Below are 20,560 nucleotides of genomic sequence, written 5' to 3'. Positions count from 1 at the left end.
GCTGCAATATAAAAAGAACATCTTTATTAAACTCAAATGAGTGAGACCACGTCACACAGAAGCCTTAGCAACTGAATGAGGTAGTCTGCTAGAATGGTCATACTTCACATATTATATACTCTTTATCCTGCCCCAGGCATGTAAGGGAGTTGTACCAATTACATTCCTAAACAAATGGAAAATCTGGAGGGTCAGCAGGTGAATAGCCTTTGGGGTTTTACCAGGATAGGGGCAAAACATTATAATTACATAGTTCACAAAGGTTAATCTGATTTAGATGGCACTGCAGGGCATGGCATGATTACATGTACAGTATCCCAACCCAAAAGTTAATCATTAAGAATGTCCCAAATTCAATCTCCAAAAGCCGGACAAACCTATAATTGAAAGCATAACCCATGTAATGTCAGAACATAAAGGAAACAGTAATAGATGCTGAATAAGATAAAACATGTGCAAGGAAACTAAAAGTTAACGATGTCCTGAACATTGATTGGCAATCTCAGACAAAGATCGATCAAGGAAATTGGCTTTGCGAGGTCAGTTTCAGGTGAAGAGGTCAGTTTCTTACAGTTCATTCCAGAGTCAGAAAGAAACCTTAGTTAATATATACATGAACTCAGAAGGCCAGGCCACTTGTTCACCAGGCTACCTTCACAGGCCTACGTGAGGGCAACACAAAATGGTGGCACAATATAAAATGGAGCCAGTCTCGAGAATTACAGAACCTCAGACCCTCCTTTTGCCATTACGTAGGCAATAACCTAAGACTCATGTGAATCTGAATCTAGGTCTATATCGATATTTATTAGGTCGTCAAGGTGTTGCTGTAACATCATCTTATTATTCTCTACTTCTCTCGGGACAGGTCTCCGAACACACATAGTAGCACAAAGACTCATTTCTGGTGGACCATTTTTGGATGCTAGAGGCGGAGCCACTTCCTCTTCCATGGCAATTCAGTCAAATGAGAACTTAATTAACATTTACTTTATACAATTGCACTGGAATCGCTTGTGCAACTGTGCCCAAAGTCTGTTCAAAGCCTCTCTGGCAGGCTTCTATCGTCCATCATATCTGCTTCCATTGTCTTCTTCCGCATTGGGCCTCTCAATTCAGGCCTCTTCATGAAAATAGTACTGCTTAGTTGGACTGCCCTCCTGGCAATTACCCACAGCTCACTTGAAAGTCTCAATGTCTCAAGGCAGTGCACCAATATCTTTCCTCTGCGGCAGGCACTACAGATACCATGCTCTTCGGTGGTCATGGGTGCAGATCACATCGTGCAGACCCAAGTACTGTTGATCGAGAAAGAGCAACAGACCTTCACGCTCAGCAACACTTTCAGGCTCCAACACTCACTATTCAGTGTCAGAGGACGCTCGGGCCGCTGTTTCATGGGTACCACAAATGTAGTGCCTTTTGCCAACCATAGATCCTCCGGTGCACTTCCATTCCGTTGGAGCAAAGGAAAAGGGGGGTGGCCAAAACTCAGGCCAAGGGGCTGCACACTGTCAGAGGTTACCAGCACATGACAGGTAGAAAACTGAAGCCTCAAAACAACAGGGATCCTTCTCTTTCGCTCTTTTGCACTGAAATTCATGTTCTGCGTTGAACAGGCCTCCTTATTCTCTGGAGTCCAACGCCGTCTAATGAAGCAAGCACGATGCTCTGGAGATGCAGTTGATGAAGCACCGGCAATCGCTGTCCAGCTTTGTTACTTTCTGGGTGTTGAGACTGTAGGGCCAAGACGTCCGCCTCTCATCTGTAACTATCATTGATGGGAGTTAGGATTTGTCTTGATCACCGTTCTGCAGGGTATCATTCTTCCTTTGACTCTGGAAGACCCCGCAGAACCTAGTGTTGTAGGAAATGTGACACAGTTGTTAGTTTTCTTCAATTTAGTACAAAAACAGTTCATTCTATTTAACAAGGGGACTGCAAGCAGGTGGCCTGCAATCTTCAAAGTAGTGGCCATACGACATGGGACTATTTTGATCTAAAATACACTGTCATTCTCATAGAATACAAAGGCAGTAGGCAAAACAGTGCCTCTAGCCTCTTTAACTGGGTTCTCTGTGTGAGAGCATATCCTCTACCATCTAAGGGTAGATAACTACATGGGAATTCTATACGAATGGATGTCCTCACACATAGTGACATCGTCTAATGGGGTAAACATTTTTTCTCAATGATTAAGTCTAGGTGTTCCTAAATTCCTTATCTAAAACATCTCAAAAAAGAAATCACATAATACAGATTATCAGGGACATATAGATACCTCCCTTTTAATAATTGTACATCAGACGCACTATGCAATACAAAAGGCTAATGATCAAAGTGTGGAAACAAAAAGACAAGAACTAGAGAGTCCTGGTATTTCCATTATTAAAACACATCTGGTCCATCAAAAATTAAAGCAACAGAAAAAAGGAACTGATAACCAAATTAGAATAGGCATTAAATGTGTCATATTCAAAAAATAAACGTAAGGTATCTCCTATTGAGGTGGAAAACTTGTCTTACTATAATATTAAGTCAGTTAACCAGTCTATCACTACCCTGACAGTCAGACTGGAAAACATCGAAGTAGGCCTAAAGAAAATTCTTGAAAACCAGTCAGGTCATACAAAAGGGAATTATACATAATATGGGGGTCCCTGGTACATCACTGCAGTCTGGAAGTGTGAACCTGAACAATACACCAATTATAATAAATGGGCTGACTGGTGAAAGGAATACGGAAAAGGGAAATGGGAGTAGGACACAGCTAAAATCCCCAATGACTAGGCACAATGCGACATTGATCAAGGGGAGAAGCGGCACAAGAAAAATCTATAGGAAGAACAAGAAATTACTCAGGCGATAGTCAAGTTTGTGACACAACACCAAGAGTATGGGTGATACATAAAAGTCAAAATAGTACACAAATTTTAACTCTACCGCTGGCCGCTACACCATATACGGTAATCTCAACTAATGTTCCAGTTCCGTCTTCAGGGAAAAATGAAAAGTTTAGGTCACCTTTTAGCAATAGCCACAAAAAATTATAATTGTTCCTTAATGTCCAATCAGGAATCATTTGATCAAGGGCTGCCTGACCCTAAGGGAAAGAGGCAGTAACGTGACTAACTGCAGGTGACACACTTTGATCCTATATATCTCTTTTTATTTTTCTTCAATACCATTATAGCCGAATAGACATGCACTGGTGAAGTGTTGTCTGTCTTGTTCACAGCATGAAAATATCACATCTGTGAAATTTAGTATCAGAGCAAATCCACCCAACTGTTGTGCAGCGATACGCATCGTCATGCAAATCCCTTCACAACACAGGGGAACTTGTAATAGTATCAAAAGCAGCAACATAAAACAAAAACATGCATAAGATAAAAAACACACACATGCCAAGCCATCAGATATGCGCGCTGTATATCAAGCACAAAAAGCATAGACAAATTACAATAGCACATGTAAATGAGCGGTGACACCCAACACCATTGCATGCACTTTATGCACTGTGAACCTGCAGCCCAAAACCCAATATTCTGACCTGCTTAATTTGTCAGGCTTAAAATTAATATTACACTTTGTTTTACTTTACACACCCTCCTTTTTGACAGCAGATCACCAGTTAGTGGAGATCGGCTGTCAAATATAACTTACTGTGTCGCTTCTGACACACAGGACCAGCAAGAACAATTCATAAAAGGATAAAATGCAAAAACATGAAAAAATGCACGAACATTTCTTTTCAAAGAAGTCATAATAAAAAAACACACATTTTTTCAACATACTGCTGACACTGCACATAACACACAAAATATCAACTGTAACCAACCATCTTTTGTAAACATGCTAAACCACCTTAATTTTGACTGACCAAAAATAAAACTCTTTCACAGACACTCTGCGTGTCCCGTGCGCCAACCCCCTTTAAGGCCCTGCTATTTTTGCAAGGCAAGTCAGGAATGCACTTCTCCGAGACAAAGCCCTAATTTAATAGGCTGCAGATGTCGACGTGAAAGCCTCGCACAGTCCTCTAATGTGCAAGCTTTAATTTCTTCTTGTCAGAGAATCTTTTCCAAGCAGTTATTTCTCCATCTGTTTTCACTTCTAACCCCCACCTCACTGACCTTAAGGTCAAAATCTGCATCGCGCACTCCGCGGCTCCTCACTTGGAAGCTGTCAAAGGAAAAAAAAAGCCTTCCCAACTCTTTCTAACCTGCAATAACCAACCCTATCCAAAACCACATACCATATATATTACTCCCTTTAGGTGCCACAATCCACTCCTATTCCCAGATTCAAAAACATCTACTATGAATAATTCGCAGAACACAACAACACAACATACCAGCTTTAGAACAAATGCTTGTTACCACCCTATGCAATGGTACTAATTTCATCAACCTTAAATGGATGAACGTCTCAGTAGGTCCAGCTAGAGTTAAAACCTTCAACCCTGATATTAAACTCAAACCTCTGCACCGAGCACATTGGCTCACTGAGCCATTAAGAGCAACCTCAAATGAGAACAACCTGCAAATTTGGATCATACCTAAATGTATACATTTACTGAAGCCTAAGGCACTTTAAAAGCTACTCTAAATGGCAAGAATACAGTTTAAAGAGTCTATTTTACCCATTTTCGACTTTGGAATTTGGGGCACTTAAAAATTAATATCCTATAATTGTGTTACATATTAATCATCCTCAGAATGTTCTTTACAGATTGCAGAGATTGGACATTAGACATATCTCATGTAAATCCTTAGAAAAATGAGTTTTTTACGCCTGCGCCAAGTGAAATTCACATGCAAATGTCCTCATTATGCAGTAAAACACAACTTAAATTTAGTTTTAATGCTAGGAGGTCATAGTATGAGTATTAAGCTTTATAAATATTAAAAAACGAATTTAGAAGCACTTATTTTTAATAATTATTTTTCATAATTAATAATTATTTTTAATAAACCCAATCATTTTTTATAATTCTACATATAACAGCAAGCTGCATCCCTTGCCTATAATTTTAGATGCATTCATTCACAAACCTAAGCACAGAAGCCTAACTTAAAACATGACAGATTTTCGCGCCACATTTTTAATTTTTTTTAAGAAGGACAATTATTTCAACATTAGAACCAAGAATATGCTTACAAAAATGCTTAAAGAGAGGAAAACCGCAATTGAAATGTCTTCCTGTGATACAAAATAATGAACCTTATTTTTGTAACCCTCTAAAACACCGTTCTGAAATGCAAAGTTCCAACCGTGATTAACTAACGGCGAAGTACTGGCTAAATAAACATTCCTATGTTATTCGTGGCCTTCAAAAAACAACATCTGCTTCCTTAACGGCAGTAAGAGCCCTTCACAGTGTTGAAACCTGAGCACGGTGGCAGTCTTACTTAAAACAGACATTTCAAGTTTTAAAAATCTGTGTGCAATAATATGCATTTGAATTTAGCAAAAATTCACTTTAGCTGGTGTTTGCCTGTTTACATGTAATACAATGTATGTAAGTAAAAAAAATGCTATAAGTTCGTTTTTCTACAAAACACACAATTTGTTTTTGAGGCCTTTTATATTCCTAGTGAATGTGAATTTTAATTTTATCTTTTTAAGCATTTAACAGTTTGGACATGTGCCTTTTTACTTAGTCTATAAATTAAATAGCAACATATAGCTATTTTAGCATATGACATGGTTCATTGCTGGATTTTTATTCAATTTCTACTTAATATTAATTAATCTGACATTTTACTTAACAGACTGAAAACATAAAAAAAACACAAACACACATTGAGCTCATTTCAGACATAAACAGAAAGGGTTCAAACACTCAGGACACACAATACAGTGCTTTAGCCATTTGTTTCATAAATAGCGCCATCACTATTTACTTACAGAAGTTACACTAAAGGGAAAACCACATAGACATTTAAACACACATTTAACCCACAGATCAATACTCAAGACAGAAACAAAGGGCAGCCCACAGACTGTACTTAAACCAAACCATTTGTAAATACTAGTTGTAAGTCATATTTACAAGAAGCGCTTCTCAGTAGTGTTCCAAAAAACTGCAAAAACAGCCCCACAGACCTTTATTTCCAAGAAGCCAAGATACACTCAATTCACAAGCTTTGGCTGGCAGAACACCAAAAATCGCTCTGCATATCTCCATTCATAAAATTGCACAGAACAGAGGATCCTTGTATGTATTATGTCCATATTTTAATTCCCTGGGGATACAGAATCACCAAGGAAGAAATATGTTTTTAAACCTAAACCTATTTAGGTATTCCCTCTAGGGAAGCCGGCTAATTTACTTCACATCACACTATGGTACCTTTCAAAAAGCAACACATTCTTCGATGTGTGCTTGCAACAGGCATACCAAAAAATATTGCAGAATATGCAATATTATACCCAAAGTAGTGCTTAAAGTACTGTTCGTACGTGCACCGTTCAACAAAATCAGATGAAGAAAAATCTCCTCATTACCTGCCTACACAAATTGCAATTTGCATATACAAACCTATACAAATCCAAAGTTGGCCAACACAAATTCCAAAATTCCAAAGCTATACCAAACAAATAGTTGTCCAAATTTTAACTGCCAAGTTCTAAATGACCTAACGGTCTTTTTTTCAAAATGCTCACGCCAAAAAGGTTCTCAGTCAGGAGTGACATCATGTGGAGGATCAAAATCAGGAAGATAAGAAATATACTGGGCTGCAGAGACAAAGAATCCCCAGAACCTCCGTGCACAGAGTACCTCTTTAGTAGAGTCCTGTCCTGTCCTCCTCAGTAGATTTCTGTCTTCTGACAAGATCACTCCCTCGGATGGCCACTTCTCTGATGAGGCCCGCGTTGGCCGCGCCATTTGAAGAAATCTGAACTCCTTCTCAGGGGTCTCACTAATATAAAGAAGTTGACAGAAGCTGGAATATAAAAAGAACATCTTTATTAAACTCAAATGAGTGAGACTACGTCACACAGAAGCCTTAGCAACTGAATGAGGCAGTCTGCTAGAATGGTCTTACTTCACATCTTATATACTCTTTATCCTGCCCCAGGCATGTAAGGGAGTTGTACCAATTACATTCCTACCTCAGTCTTCATCCACTCCACCATCCTCTTTCTCAACACAATTATAAGACTGCGACAAATAGTCCGCACAGCCATTTTTGCTATCTGGGAACAAAAGCAAATTGCTCTGTCGAACTTTGGTTTTAAAAGAAAGAAGTGGTTATATATCTCTGAAACGAAGAATGAGAAGTGAGCAGTGAAATCTTCAAAAAAAGATTTCACATACCGAAACAAAGAGTCTTTTGAGGTGCCTCATTCTTCGTGGTTATTGTGAAGACTGAATGGCATATAAGAAGCCACTCCAGGCTTGATGAATATCGACTGTTTTTTAACCTGATATCGCAGAAATTACAGCTATCTAAGTAATTTTGAGTTCATCCTATATATAATGAAAATTTGGCTGCAAAAACTATTGTCCTGAGGAAGACACTACGACGTGTTGAAACGCGTTGACAGACTACAGCCACGCTAATACAATATATAGAACTCTCTCAAGCTTTTTTTAAAACAAATGTTTCATTTTTATCATTAACAAAAAACTTTTTTATTGTATCAATTTATCTTGTATACATGATGTATGTGTTTAATCTATTTTTATCAATATAATTTAAAAAAAACTTTTTACAACAGTATATTTTTTTGTGTTATAGTTCATAAAAACTTTTTTGCATAATTTTTGTCTTTAAATAGCCAGTGTTTGTCTTGTAATTTGGCCTGGGTTGATACTTTCGCATTGAACTAATTTCCCTGACCCAGGAACTTTATCCTTACCAGGGGGTCCTTGATATATCACATAACAAAAGCAAATTGCAGCAGCTTAGGTGACAACTGTGCAATGTTTGGGGTAAACCCTCTATCATTCCTTACACTCAAAATAAAAAGCAATGGTTTATGGTCTATTTAAATTCTGAACTTCTTGCACCACACCTAGGGTCATATTAGCAAGAACCTCGTTAAAATTATTGCCGTTTTAGCGGCAAGAAACTGCAGCTAAAACTGCGATAATCGGCATGCTAATATGCGTTAAAGAATTCCAATAGAAGCCCAGGTTAGATGTCCTCCACATCTCAGCTGGGCTTCTATTGGATTTCTACAATGCGTGTTAGCAAGCCCATTATCGCCGTTTTAGCAGCAGTTTCCTGTCGCTAAAACTGTGATAATTTTAACGAGGTTCTTGCTAATGGCCCCATAGTTTCTAATCTCCATAACTGCGCACCAACAGGTTAATAGTTCTTTATCGATCACTAAATACTGTTTTTCAGCCCCTGTTAACACACATGAAGCATAACCAATAGTTTTTACCTCACCACCTTCCTGGTGGCTGAGCACCACCACCACTCAAACAATGCTGGCATAAACAGTCAGGACACAGTGCAACTCAGGATCATAATGCTTCTGAACTTTAGGAGAAGCAAATTGTCACTTCACCCATTCAAAAACTTCTTGGCATTCTGCCTCCTACTCAAAGGTAACTCCCTTCAGGAGCATGCGTGACAATGGTCTTAACTAGGTAGCAAACTTCTGAATGAATCATGAATAAAATTCACACAACCCTAAAAATGATTTGAGTTGGTTTAGTTAATACTGTTCACCAAACTAGATTTCGAATAGATGCCGTTGCTGGCAACCAATACCCCAGATACTCAATGTTATCAGTGATAAACTCACACTTATCCCTTCTTAGCACCACACCCTTCTTCTGGACCACACCTCGTCAAGAATGGGAAACAACCATTACAACGCAGTCATTACAACGCACTACTTTTACAATGCAGTTATTACAACGCAGCATCCTTTACATTGCATGCCATTACAACGCATGTCTCTACAATGCATGTCACTACAATGCATGCCATTACAACGCATGCCACTACAACACATGCCATTACAACGCATTATAAGGTAAGGAATGTGAAATAGGAATGTTTACCCCTCCACCATCCAACACTTACCCTACTGTTGCACTCACTGGAGTGGGAAAAGTAATGTTTACCCCTACACTATCCAACACTTACCCTACTGTTGCACTCACTGGAGTGGGAATAGTCATTTTTGCTCCTACACTATCCAACACTTACCCTACTGTTGCACTCACTGGAGAGGGAATAGTAATTTTTACCCCTACACTATCCAACGCTTACACTACTGTTGCTCCAACAGTATTATGCGTTGTAAAGGGATGTATGACGTTACAACGCATGCTATTACAACGCATGCCTTTACGAAGCAAGTTTTAAGACGCAAGTCGTTACAACGACTTGCATTGGGGTGCGCTGGATAGTGAATAGTTTAATTTACTATTCCAACTCCAGTCCCCGTGGATAGTAGGGAAGGTGTTGGAAACTATTCCCTATCCTAGAGCACCCCCCAGCGCAAGACGTTGTAAAAGTTGCATTGTAATGGTTGCGTCGTAAAGGTACTTTGTTGTAAAAGTTGCGTTGTAAAGGATGTTCCCCGTTGTAAAGAAATGCATTGTAATTGAATGCGTTGTAAGTGTAGATTCTAAAAATGCGTTGTGATGGCATGTGTTGTAAAATCATGCATTGTAATGGATGTTACGGTGTAAAAACCACATTGTAAAGTCATGCGTTGTAAAAGTTTGCATTGTAACATGTCCTGTTCATCAACAATACTATAATGTCTCTGCCTAGCCGGTACAAATATCAATACATCATCCTCAAATACAGACAACCCTTGATGCCTTTCCACATGTTTGCCATTACTCGCTGAAAGACTGAGGCCACAGAAGCAAGCCTAAAAGGCATGCACCAGTACTGAAAGGTACCAAAAGGGAAGACTAAAGCTGTTAGATGCCTTGATTCTGGTTTTAGCTCATTTTGGTGGTAGGTGGAAGCCAGGTTTAGCTTAGTGATCACTAGAGGTGGGAGGAATTTGCGTAGTTACGCTACGCAAACCTCCGCAAAATGGTAAAAAATCTCTGCGAGCACGCAAAAGTTCCTCAAACACGTGGAATTGCTTGTTCCGCACGTTCGCGATGCTTTTTTCCTGTTCGCGAACGCTTTCTACGTGCTCGGGGAGAAATATCTCACGAACACGCATTCTGAAAGCGTGAACAAGCAAAAAAGTCCACATAGCCGTGGATCGTGGAATTTTTGGCAACTCCGTGTACTCTGCGGAACACGAAATTACCCAAATTTCGCAATATCCGTGAGCCGAACTGAAGTTACCGCCCTGGCCTGGTGATCACCCTAGCCTCCTTCAAGTTAGCTAACAGTTTGTTTATGTTAAGCAAGGGATGGCAATCCACCCAAATGTCTTTATTAAGGTAGCGCAAGTCCACACAGATTCTCAAATCACCACTTTGCTTGCGGGCAACCACCATGGAGATAACCACAAAGATGAATCAATGGGCTCATTTATACCATTTTCAACCAAGGAGGCCAATTCTTTCTCTAAGTCTTTCTGTATAATGAAAGGTCAATGTTTCAGTTTATGTTTCATTGTCTGTGCACCTTCATTCACTATTATTTTGTGCTTGTAATCCTGGACTTTCCCTAATTCGCCCGAGAACATATGGGGATACTTATTCATGATTTCTTCTAATTCTATGCTATCCTTCCTAGCCAGTGCCTGCTCTCTTGCCCCTCGTCTGAGATTCATCCCAAATAAGCCCTAAAGGAACCACCCTTAAATATTCAGTGCTCAGGAGATGCTGAGTCAATAGTTCATATTCAGGTATTGCTGAGTGAATAGATCATGTTCAGGTGATGTTGAGTGAATAGATTACGTCCAGGTGATGGTGAGTGAATAGATCACATTCAGGTGATCCTGAGTGAATAGCTCATTTACAGATGATGATGAGTGAATAGCTCATGTTCAGGTGATGCTGAGTGAATAGGTCACGTTTGGGTGATGCTGAGGGAATAGATCACGTTCAGGTGATGCTGAGTGAATAGGTCATGTTTAGGTGATGCCGAGTGAAAAGGTCAATTCCAGGTTATGCTGAGTGAAAAGATCACGTTCAGGTGATGCTGAGTGAACAGGTCATGTTCAGGTGATGCTAAGGAAGTAGTAGATCACATTCAGGAGATGCTGAGTGAATAGATCATGTTGAGGTAATGTTGAGTGAATATATCATGTTCACGTGATGCTGAGTGAATAGGTCATGTTCAGGTGATGCTGAGTGAATAGATCATGTTCAGGCGATGCTGAGTAAATAGGTAATGTTCAGGCGATGCTGAGTGAATAGGTCATGTTCAGGCGATGCGTAGTGAACAGATCATGTTCAGGCGATGCTGAGTGAATAGGTCATGTCCAGGTGATGCTGAGTGAATAGATCACATTCAGGTGATGCTGAGTGAATAGCTCATTTACAGATGATGATGAGTGAATAGCTCATGTTCAGGTGATGCTGAGTGAATAGGTCACGTTTGGGTGATGCTGAGGGAATAGATCACGTTCAGGTGATGCTGAGTGAATAGGTCATGTTTAGGTGATGCCGAGTGAAAAGGTCAATTCCAGGTTATGCTGAGTGAAAAGATCACGTTCAGGTGATGCTGAGTGAATAGGTCATGTTCAGGTGATGCTAAGGAAGTAGTAGATCACATTCAGGAGATGCTGAGTGAATAGATCATGTTGAGGTAATGTTGAGTGAATATATCATGTTCACGTGATGCTGAGTGAATAGGTCATGTTCAGGTGATGCTGAGTGAATAGATCATGTTCAGGCGATGCTGAGTAAATAGGTCATGTCCAGGTGATGCTGAGTGAATAGGTCATGTTCAGGCGATGCGTAGTGAACAGATCATGTTCAGGCGATGCTGAGTGAATAGGTCATGTTCAGGCGATGCTGAGTAAATAGGTCATGTCCAGGTGATGCTGAGTGAATAGATCACATTCAGGTGATGCTGAGTAAATAGGTAATGTTCAGGCGATGCTGAGTGAATAGGTCATGTTCAGGCGATGCGTAGTGAACAGATCATGTTCAGGCGATGCTGAGTGAATAGGTCATGTTCAGGCGATGCTGAGTAAATAGGTCATGTCCAGGTGATGCTGAGTGAATAGATCACATTCAGGTGATGCTGAGTGAATAGCTCATTTATAGATGATGATGAGTGAATAGCTCATGTTCAGGTGATGCTGAGTGAATAGGTCACGTTTGGGTGATGGGAAGGGAATAGATCACATTCAGGTGATGCTGAGTGAATAGGTCAAGTTCAGGAGATGCTGAGAGAGTAGATCACGTTCAGATGATGCTGAGTGAATAGGTCACGTTCGGGTGATGCTGAGTGAATAGGTCACGTTGAGTGAATAGGTCAAGTTCAGGTGAGGCTGAGTGAATAGATCACGTTCAGGTGATGCTGAGTGAATAGGTCACGTTCGGGTGATGCTTAGTGAATAGCTCATGTTCAGGTGATGCTGAGTGAATAGGTCACGTTTGGGTGATGCTAAGGGAATAGATCACATTCAGGTGATGCTGAGTGAATAGCTCATTTACAGATGATGATGAGTGAATAGGTCACGTTTGGGTGATGCTGAGTGAATAGGTCATGTTCAGGTGTTGCTGAGTGAATAGGTCACGTTCGGGTGTTGCTGAGTGAATAGGTCACATTCAGGTGATGATAAGGGAACATGCATGATGTAACAACAGGGCCTGTGGTGATGCTTGCTTTGATGTTGAGACACACATGGATGATGCAAAAACAGGACCTGTGGTGATACTGGTTGTTGACGTTGAGGCACACATGGATGATGTAACAACAGGACATGTGGTGACGCCTGTTGTTGACGTTGAGGCACACGTGGGTGATGTAACAACAGAACCTGTGGTGATGCTGGTTCTTGACATTGAGGCACAAATGGATCCAATTGAAGGAGTTACAAAAGTGTCAGAAACTTGCAAACCTTTGTGTTGCCATCCATTATGTGTTGCTATCAGGATCCTCTCATCAGGTGGCCTTCATGTCCAGCCTTCAGACCAGTTTTTCCACACCCTGCCACTGAAGGTTTATGGATCTACAGGCTCCCATGCCCTGACACTGAAGGTGTCAGGATCTACGGGCTCCCACAACCTGCCACTGAACGTCTATGGATCTGCTGACTCCCATGCCCTGCCACTGAAGGTGTATGGATCTGTGGGCTCCCATGCCCTGCCACTGAATGTGTACAGATCTGTGGGCTCCCACGCCCTGCCACTGAAGGTGTATGGATCTGTGGGCTCCCACGCCCTGCCACTGAAGGTGTATGGATCTGTGGGCTCCCACGCCGTGCCACTGAAGATGTATGGATCTGTGGGCTCCCACGCCGTGCCACGGAAGGTGTATGGATCTGCGGCCTCCACGCCCTGCCACTGAAGGTGTTTGGATCTGTGGGCTCCCACGCCGTGCCACTGAAGGTGTTTGGATCTGTGGGCTCCCACGCCGTGCCACTGAAGGTGTTTGGATCTGTGGGCTCCCACGCCCTGCCACTGACAATGGAACTGTAGTTGAATCTATCTGTGTCTCCATCGAGCGCTCTGAGACCTTCGGGTGATTTATGCGCTATACAAATGTAATAAAATAAAAAAATAAATGGGTGATTGGAAATGGTCATTCAACAAGGGTTCATATCATAGAAAAATGTTCTTCCTTCTGTGGTCCTCGAAGGCGAGGTGTATTATTAAGAATCCCATCGCACCAACCAAAACCTCTCTTATATTGAGGTATTCAAACATGTGCTAGGGATTTGTCAATCACCTTTATAAAGCAATAGATTAGATTTCCCCCCACAACATGGATCCACTCTGGGATGTATCCCATTGCACAGGTCAACCTGATGAACTTGGCAAACACTGGCTGGATAAACATGGCTAGGACTCTTCTGGGAAGTGGTTGATCATGTCTGATCATGTTTGGTCATGCCACCTCTGTAGAATGGTTTGACAGGTGCAACATCCCGAATAAACATATCGAATGCGTCATTACACTTTGGTATTATTTTTCCTAGGTATTTTGTGGTAGTTTTCCAATCCAGCTCTTCCCGATGGAGAGAGGTCCTAGACAAGGGCGCCCTACTTCCTTTGCTATGTTGACGATGGACATTATGGCTGTTATGGGGTCTCCATGGATAGCACTGTCATTCCCTCAGGGAATCTCAGATTCCTGGAGAGCCGGTGAAGCTTGAGGGAGTTGATTGGTATCAATCAGCCTTTCCCTCTCCTCCCAGCAACAGAGATTGAAGTAGTCCGTTTCGGCTACTTTTCCAAGCATAACCTGTCCTCAACCCAAGAATCATGCAGGTCCTGAGTTACAAATATAAACTTTCAATTTTAAGTTTACTATTTCCTCGCTATTCACAAACTATGAGTTAATAGTACGTTTAGGACTCTGGAGAGTCCGCCGTTGGGGAAGAGAGCTTCGCACATAGAAAGATAGCCCTGCACAGTGCCTGCATAGTGGCATTGTGGGTAGTTCTAGCGGAGGTGTATAGGTGGCATTGTGTGTTGCCACAAAGCTGCTGTGGTAAACCCCTGTGAGCAATATTGTCTTCAGAGTATCCTCACACTGCAGGCGTCCTGCAGACGAACGTGTGACCCTCTGCTTACAATATGAATGCTCTAGCATCCTCCCCAACCGCGGCAGCCTGCAAAGAAACACGCCTTACACGGAGCTCTGGATTGTACGTCTTTATTCCTCAGCATGCAATCACACACTGCCCTTTCATTACGTCATAACTGTTAATAATCACACCTTTACACCTCCCAGCAAGTTATGTAATTCCTTGCTGAGTCCACCCAGAACCGTGAAGGTCCTCGCACACATAGGGGCATATTACCAAGAATACGCGATAAATATTGAAAATCGCGCATTTAGCGTTTTTCATTATCGGCCTCTATCATTGAATTACATTGCCGTGTTAGCAGCGTATTAGCAACACTTTGCTAACAGGCGATGTACAATCCAGCGATAGACTGCGATAATCATCATTAGCGTGTGAAATCCAGCGATGATTTCACAGAGCTAATGAAAAGCTTGTTAATAGGGGAGTGCGGAATTAACCAGACAATCCACCTCCCATACAAATCATGCTTAAGTCAAGTTTTTACCAGGCGTAAGAATCCGGTTCTGCGTTGTAAATACTGCGATGTCGTGTTTGCGACTTTTTTCATGTTGTTTTTCATAGGAACGCCTATTTTGCATCTCATTAGTGATGTATATCGCTAACATGAGAAGCGTTCCAAAAACGGCAGCTAACATGTGCTAATGCATGTTAGCTACGCCTTGATGATTGTGCGATAGGAAAATCACAGATTTTCTGACGATAAGTGCCGGAAATGTGGCGATACAACTGTTGATAATATGCCCCATAGTGCCACGACAATACAAATACCAGCAGTCAATCACACACTGAGTTTGGAGAAACCAGACAGCTCTGAAGGCTCCTGTCAACCACTGTTGCCAGAAATAAACGCCAGAGCTGTTTTGACAGATCTTTCACAGTTAACTTTTTTTAACAAGACCAACTTCTTTATCTGATGCTGTTTTTCATCTGTATCTTGTCAAAATAAGAGGCATGCCAAGCAGACTGGCACGATGCCAGCCACCACCGCCGCCTTGTGGCTATGGCACCAGGCCCGTGTGCTCACAGCGGTCGAGCACAGCTCCCCTGCTATCAAAACCGCTCATTACTTACAGGAGCGCTGATTAGAGGAATGTATCAGTCAGACCTTTCTGTGTGTGGTGGGGAAACTTTATCTCCTAGAAGCATGACGCAATGCCCTGGCACATAGCAGGGGGCACCTGGAGAGCCATGTAAGGAAGTCAACATCGGCCCAAAGCAATGCACTGCCACATGGCAGGGGGCACCTGGTGTTCCATGTAAGGGAGGCACCAGGGGTACAATGCAATGCACTGGGGTTTGATGCAGTGTCGCCGTAAAACGGACTCAGTGAAAATCTTGTAGATTTCAGTGCGTCACTTTTGCGAGGCATTCATGCGACGGAATGCCCAACCTGCAACGGAACACCCACATGACACCTGACGCAGGTTTCATGTGGCGCAGTGCTTTACGACGACACATCTGCCTAGATGCATCATGTTGTAAATAAGTTGCAACGTGGCGCATGGTTTACGCTGCCACTGCGTCACAGAAGTGACCCAACGGCGGCGCAAATGTGCCACAAGGGGTTTGTAAATCTGCCCCGAAATGTTTGGGCTGCGCCTTAGCTATTCAGCTGCACTACTGAGGAACTTCAAACTAATAGGTTCAATGTTGCACAGGTGCAAATCATTCAACAGTAGTATTAAGTCCTTGCTTACCGGCGGCGGAAAAAAGACTGGGCAATGTCCCGGGCCCTGGACTCGGTCTGAGAATAGAGGGACGCAGACAGGTTTGACTGTAGTGTGCTTCATTATGCTGACAGTCTGAAATTGCGTGTGAATGGATGACATAGTCCAACTGGCAAAGACAAGAGAGCACACTTCCAATATTATTCAAAAAAGGCAATGCCTTAGGTCTAATTAAAACAATCTATTTTTGAAAGAGCAATATAAATGATCTCCTCCTAAATGAAACGAATCATATTCACGAAACAAATTCTACCTCATTTATACACCTCCATACCCAATCCAGAACATAACACAAATTTCTAACTGGTACTTTATTTTTGCGTCAATTAGAAAATTTTTCCACAAAGGTTTGTTGATTTACAAACCAATATTTAGATACAATGACAAACCAAACATATATATACACACATCACTTTTTACACATATATATATACACATATATTAACTTTTTTATATCTGTTTCAAGTATGTTAGCCCAACATTTTTTGAAAAGAGGATGCTATATACGAATCTATGACATAATATCGACAGACAGAATATCTACCTACAAAAATATCGATACAAAAATATCGAAGTCAAAAATATCGGAGTTATATCTTCATAAAGGTAAGTACAAAAATATCGAAATTTTAATATCGTAGTACAAAAATATAGAAAGTAAAAATATCGTTTTTTTAAATGTATTAATAATACTGTAAAAATAGTTTAAAAATACATATAATTTTACAAATATTAAATAAAAACATTAAAACATATTTAGAAAATTATAACTAATACATATACATTTAAAATAAATTTAAAACTAGGGAAAGCGTTGGATAGCGTAGGGGTAAAAATTACTATTCCCACTCCAGAGGGTGCAACAGTAGGGAAAGCGTTGGATAGCGTAGGGGTAAAAATTACTATTCCAACTCCAGAGGGTGCAACAGTAGGGAAAGCGTTGGATAGCGTAGGGATACAAATTTCGATATTTTCGATATTAGTAACATACATACCTTAAAAAAAACGATATTCTGTCTGTCGATATTTTGGACATCGATATTCTATACCATCAAAATTAAAACATCGATATTATTGTATATCGATATTTTAATTTCGATATTTTGTCTCACTACCATGTTACTTACCCATATGCCATTGGCTTACCAGGTTCCCCCTTGTTTGTGATAACACACTTCCAATATGGCACCTCCAAAATGGCACAATTGAGAGTGAAGTAAAAATAGCTGCTACTATGGCCTTAATACAAGCGGACCATGAAGTTAAATTAAAACATGCATGGGCAAGGCCAATAGGTCTCACCTATGCAAGAGATGTTAGGCCTCATTTATAGAAAGTGTTGCATCGCTAGTTGAAAACAACTATGCAACACGTTTCAATGCCCTCTCCTTGCGACACCTTGGATGCGCCATAATTACAGTACGGCGCTCCATGTCACAAGGATTGACCAGATATTATTTTATTATTTATTATTTAGAAGTTTTCTATAGCGCTAACAAGACCCGAAGGTATCAGAGCGCTTCACAGTAGAGGGCATGAAAAAGAGAACAACATGAAACAAACCCAATAAAAGCAATCGGCGAGAGACAATTTGGAAAGAAGAAGAGTTCGGACAGCAGGGCTTCTCAGTGCTGGATTCAACAATACCGCATGGATTCTAAGACGTTTGCAGCTCCAAGTTATCCATAACCAAGGGAGCGGATAAGGCACAAGGATTTAAGTTGGCTCTTGAATTCTGCATAGGACGGTAGAGTTCTGATGTGCGGGGGGATGGCGTTCCATATTTTGGGGGCATTTCCTGAGAAAGAGCAGTCCGCAGTTCTCTTCCTTCTGGTTTTTGGTAGGATGAGCAGCAGGGAATTAGAGCTTCTCAAATTTCTGGCTTGGCCTGCTTTTTTGAGCTTGTTAGCCAGGTATTCCGGTTTGCCGGTGTGGAGGGCCTTGTGGGTTAGGCAGGCCGTTCTGAAGGTACTTCGCATTTCCACAGGGAGCCATTCGAGTTCTTTGAGAGCCGGGGAGATGTGGTCATATTTTTTGCAGCCTGTGATCATTCTCGCTGCCGCGTGAAGTGTTGTTTTTAGTGGAGCCAGGTGCGATTTGGGGATGCCTGTTAGAATTGAGTTCCCATAGACCAGTCTTGATAGAACTAGAGATTGCGTGGCTAGTTTGAGGTCCTTGTTGGGAATGTAAGGTTTAATTTTGTTCAAAAGTCTGAGGTTGAAGAATGCGCTTTTCGCCGAGTTCTTAATGTGGTTTGTCAGGGTTAGTTTGGGGTCTAAGGTGAAGCCCAGGGATTTAACGGAGTCGGCTAGCGTGAGGTTACCTTTGAGAGCATCGATCGACTTTAGCCACTCGGTGATTTGAGGGTTATCTTCTTTGTTTGAGATGAGGAGTGTTTCTGTCTTGTCGGGGTTGAGTTTCAAGTGATTCTTTGTCAGCCAGTCTTGAACTTCATTTAGGACATCGTTAAGTCTCTGGATGTCTTTGAGAGAGGAGGTTTCCAGGTAGATCAGCGTGTCATGCGCGTAGAGGTGGAAGTGGATGTTGGCGTTCCTGAGTAACTTGGCGAGTGGTTCCATGTAGATGTTAAAGAGCTGGGGGGAGAGCACTGATCCTTGAGGGACACCCTTGTTGACTTGCTGGGTATCGGAGGTGAAGTTCTTGATTTTTATTAGTTGCGAACGGTTGTGTAAAAAGGAGGAAAACCACTTGAGAACTACCTCTCCAAGGCCGGCTCTTTCTTGAAGAGTCATGATGAGTAGCTTGTGGTCCACCGTGTCGAACGCTGCTGAGAGATCAAGGAGTATGAGGAGGCAGCACTTGTCAGCGTCAAGAGATCCATGGATGTCGTCTATGATGTTCAGCATCGCGGTTTCAGTGCTGCGGCCTTGTCTGAAGCCAGATTGGAGGGGGTCCAGGAGATTGATGTTGTCCAGATGTTGCGTCAGTTGCAGGAGTACACAGCGTTCAAGTGTTTTCGAGAGTAAAGGGAGGTTGGATATCGGTCTGAAATTGTTCAAGTCAGTTGAGTCGAGACCGGTTTTTTTCAGAAGAGGAGTGACTTGTTGTTATGTTATATAATAATGTCATGTTGCTTTAACTATGTTCATTCTACATTCTGCTCAGAGCGTTCCTATGTGCTGTATTCTAAGATAGTCAGTTACTCCTGACTGCTAACCTGTCTGGCTGTGTACCTGCTCTGCTGTATACATTAAATCCACTTTCCACCTATTTCATGTGTGGTTCATCAATCTAACAATTGGCGACGATCGGGATGATTTTCTTAACCTGTGAACCGCTTTCAAGATAATTCCGACCTCCCTAATGGTCGAGACGACAAGTGGAGCAGAGACGACGTTACCATATTTCAACAACGCATGGAGGACAATAATTGATTTTGCGCACAACAAAACCTGGTGAGCGACACCTTAATTTTTACTAAAACTGAAATTTCTATCCTCATTTTGGATACCTTGGATGCGCTGCTACACCACGCTCGAGCGCTTACAGTTGTTCTTCATTACACGCTTCTAACGCGCGTGTCCTCAAACTTGGAGGTTCTCGCTCCTACTCGCGTTGCATCTCTGTAACGTCATACGTTCACTGAGAACGTGACGCATCACACAGTGCGTGGCGGCCATTTTGGATTGGACAGGCCTACTCGTCAAACGAAGGAAAAAACGGAAAACGTTTTCTTTGTTTATTTACCTATTTCGACACCCACAAGTCGGATTTTCATCGCGGTCACAGGTAATCGCTGCTTTATGCCTTGAACAAAACCTCTTGCCTAATTTGTGACATTTTCAAGAATTTCTGCAATTCTTCACTTTATGGTGGTGAAGACTGGACAGTGTGTAGAAGGATCCTGTATTCACTGAACAATTCCACCAAACTGTACACCTTACGGATAACTTTCCTTTGCAATCTTCTCTCATATCATTTAACTCATTTTTGCCATTCTTCACACCAACATGAGTCAACAAACATTTTCTCTAAGTAATCCTCAAGAATTCTGGTGTAAAGGTTCTGAACCAACGTTAAAATGGCTAGAATGGAAAGACTATTTTCTCAATTATATTGACACAGTAGATTCTGATGGAAAAATGTCTGCTGATCAAAAGAAACGTATTCTTTTACACTCATTGGGTCCAAAAGGCCTTAAATGCTATAAC

Source organism: Lissotriton helveticus, chromosome 9, assembly GCF_964261635.1.
Source record: "Lissotriton helveticus chromosome 9, aLisHel1.1, whole genome shotgun sequence".
Lineage (NCBI taxonomy): Eukaryota > Metazoa > Chordata > Amphibia > Caudata > Salamandridae > Lissotriton > Lissotriton helveticus.
This window is presented reverse-complemented; position numbering follows the sequence as displayed.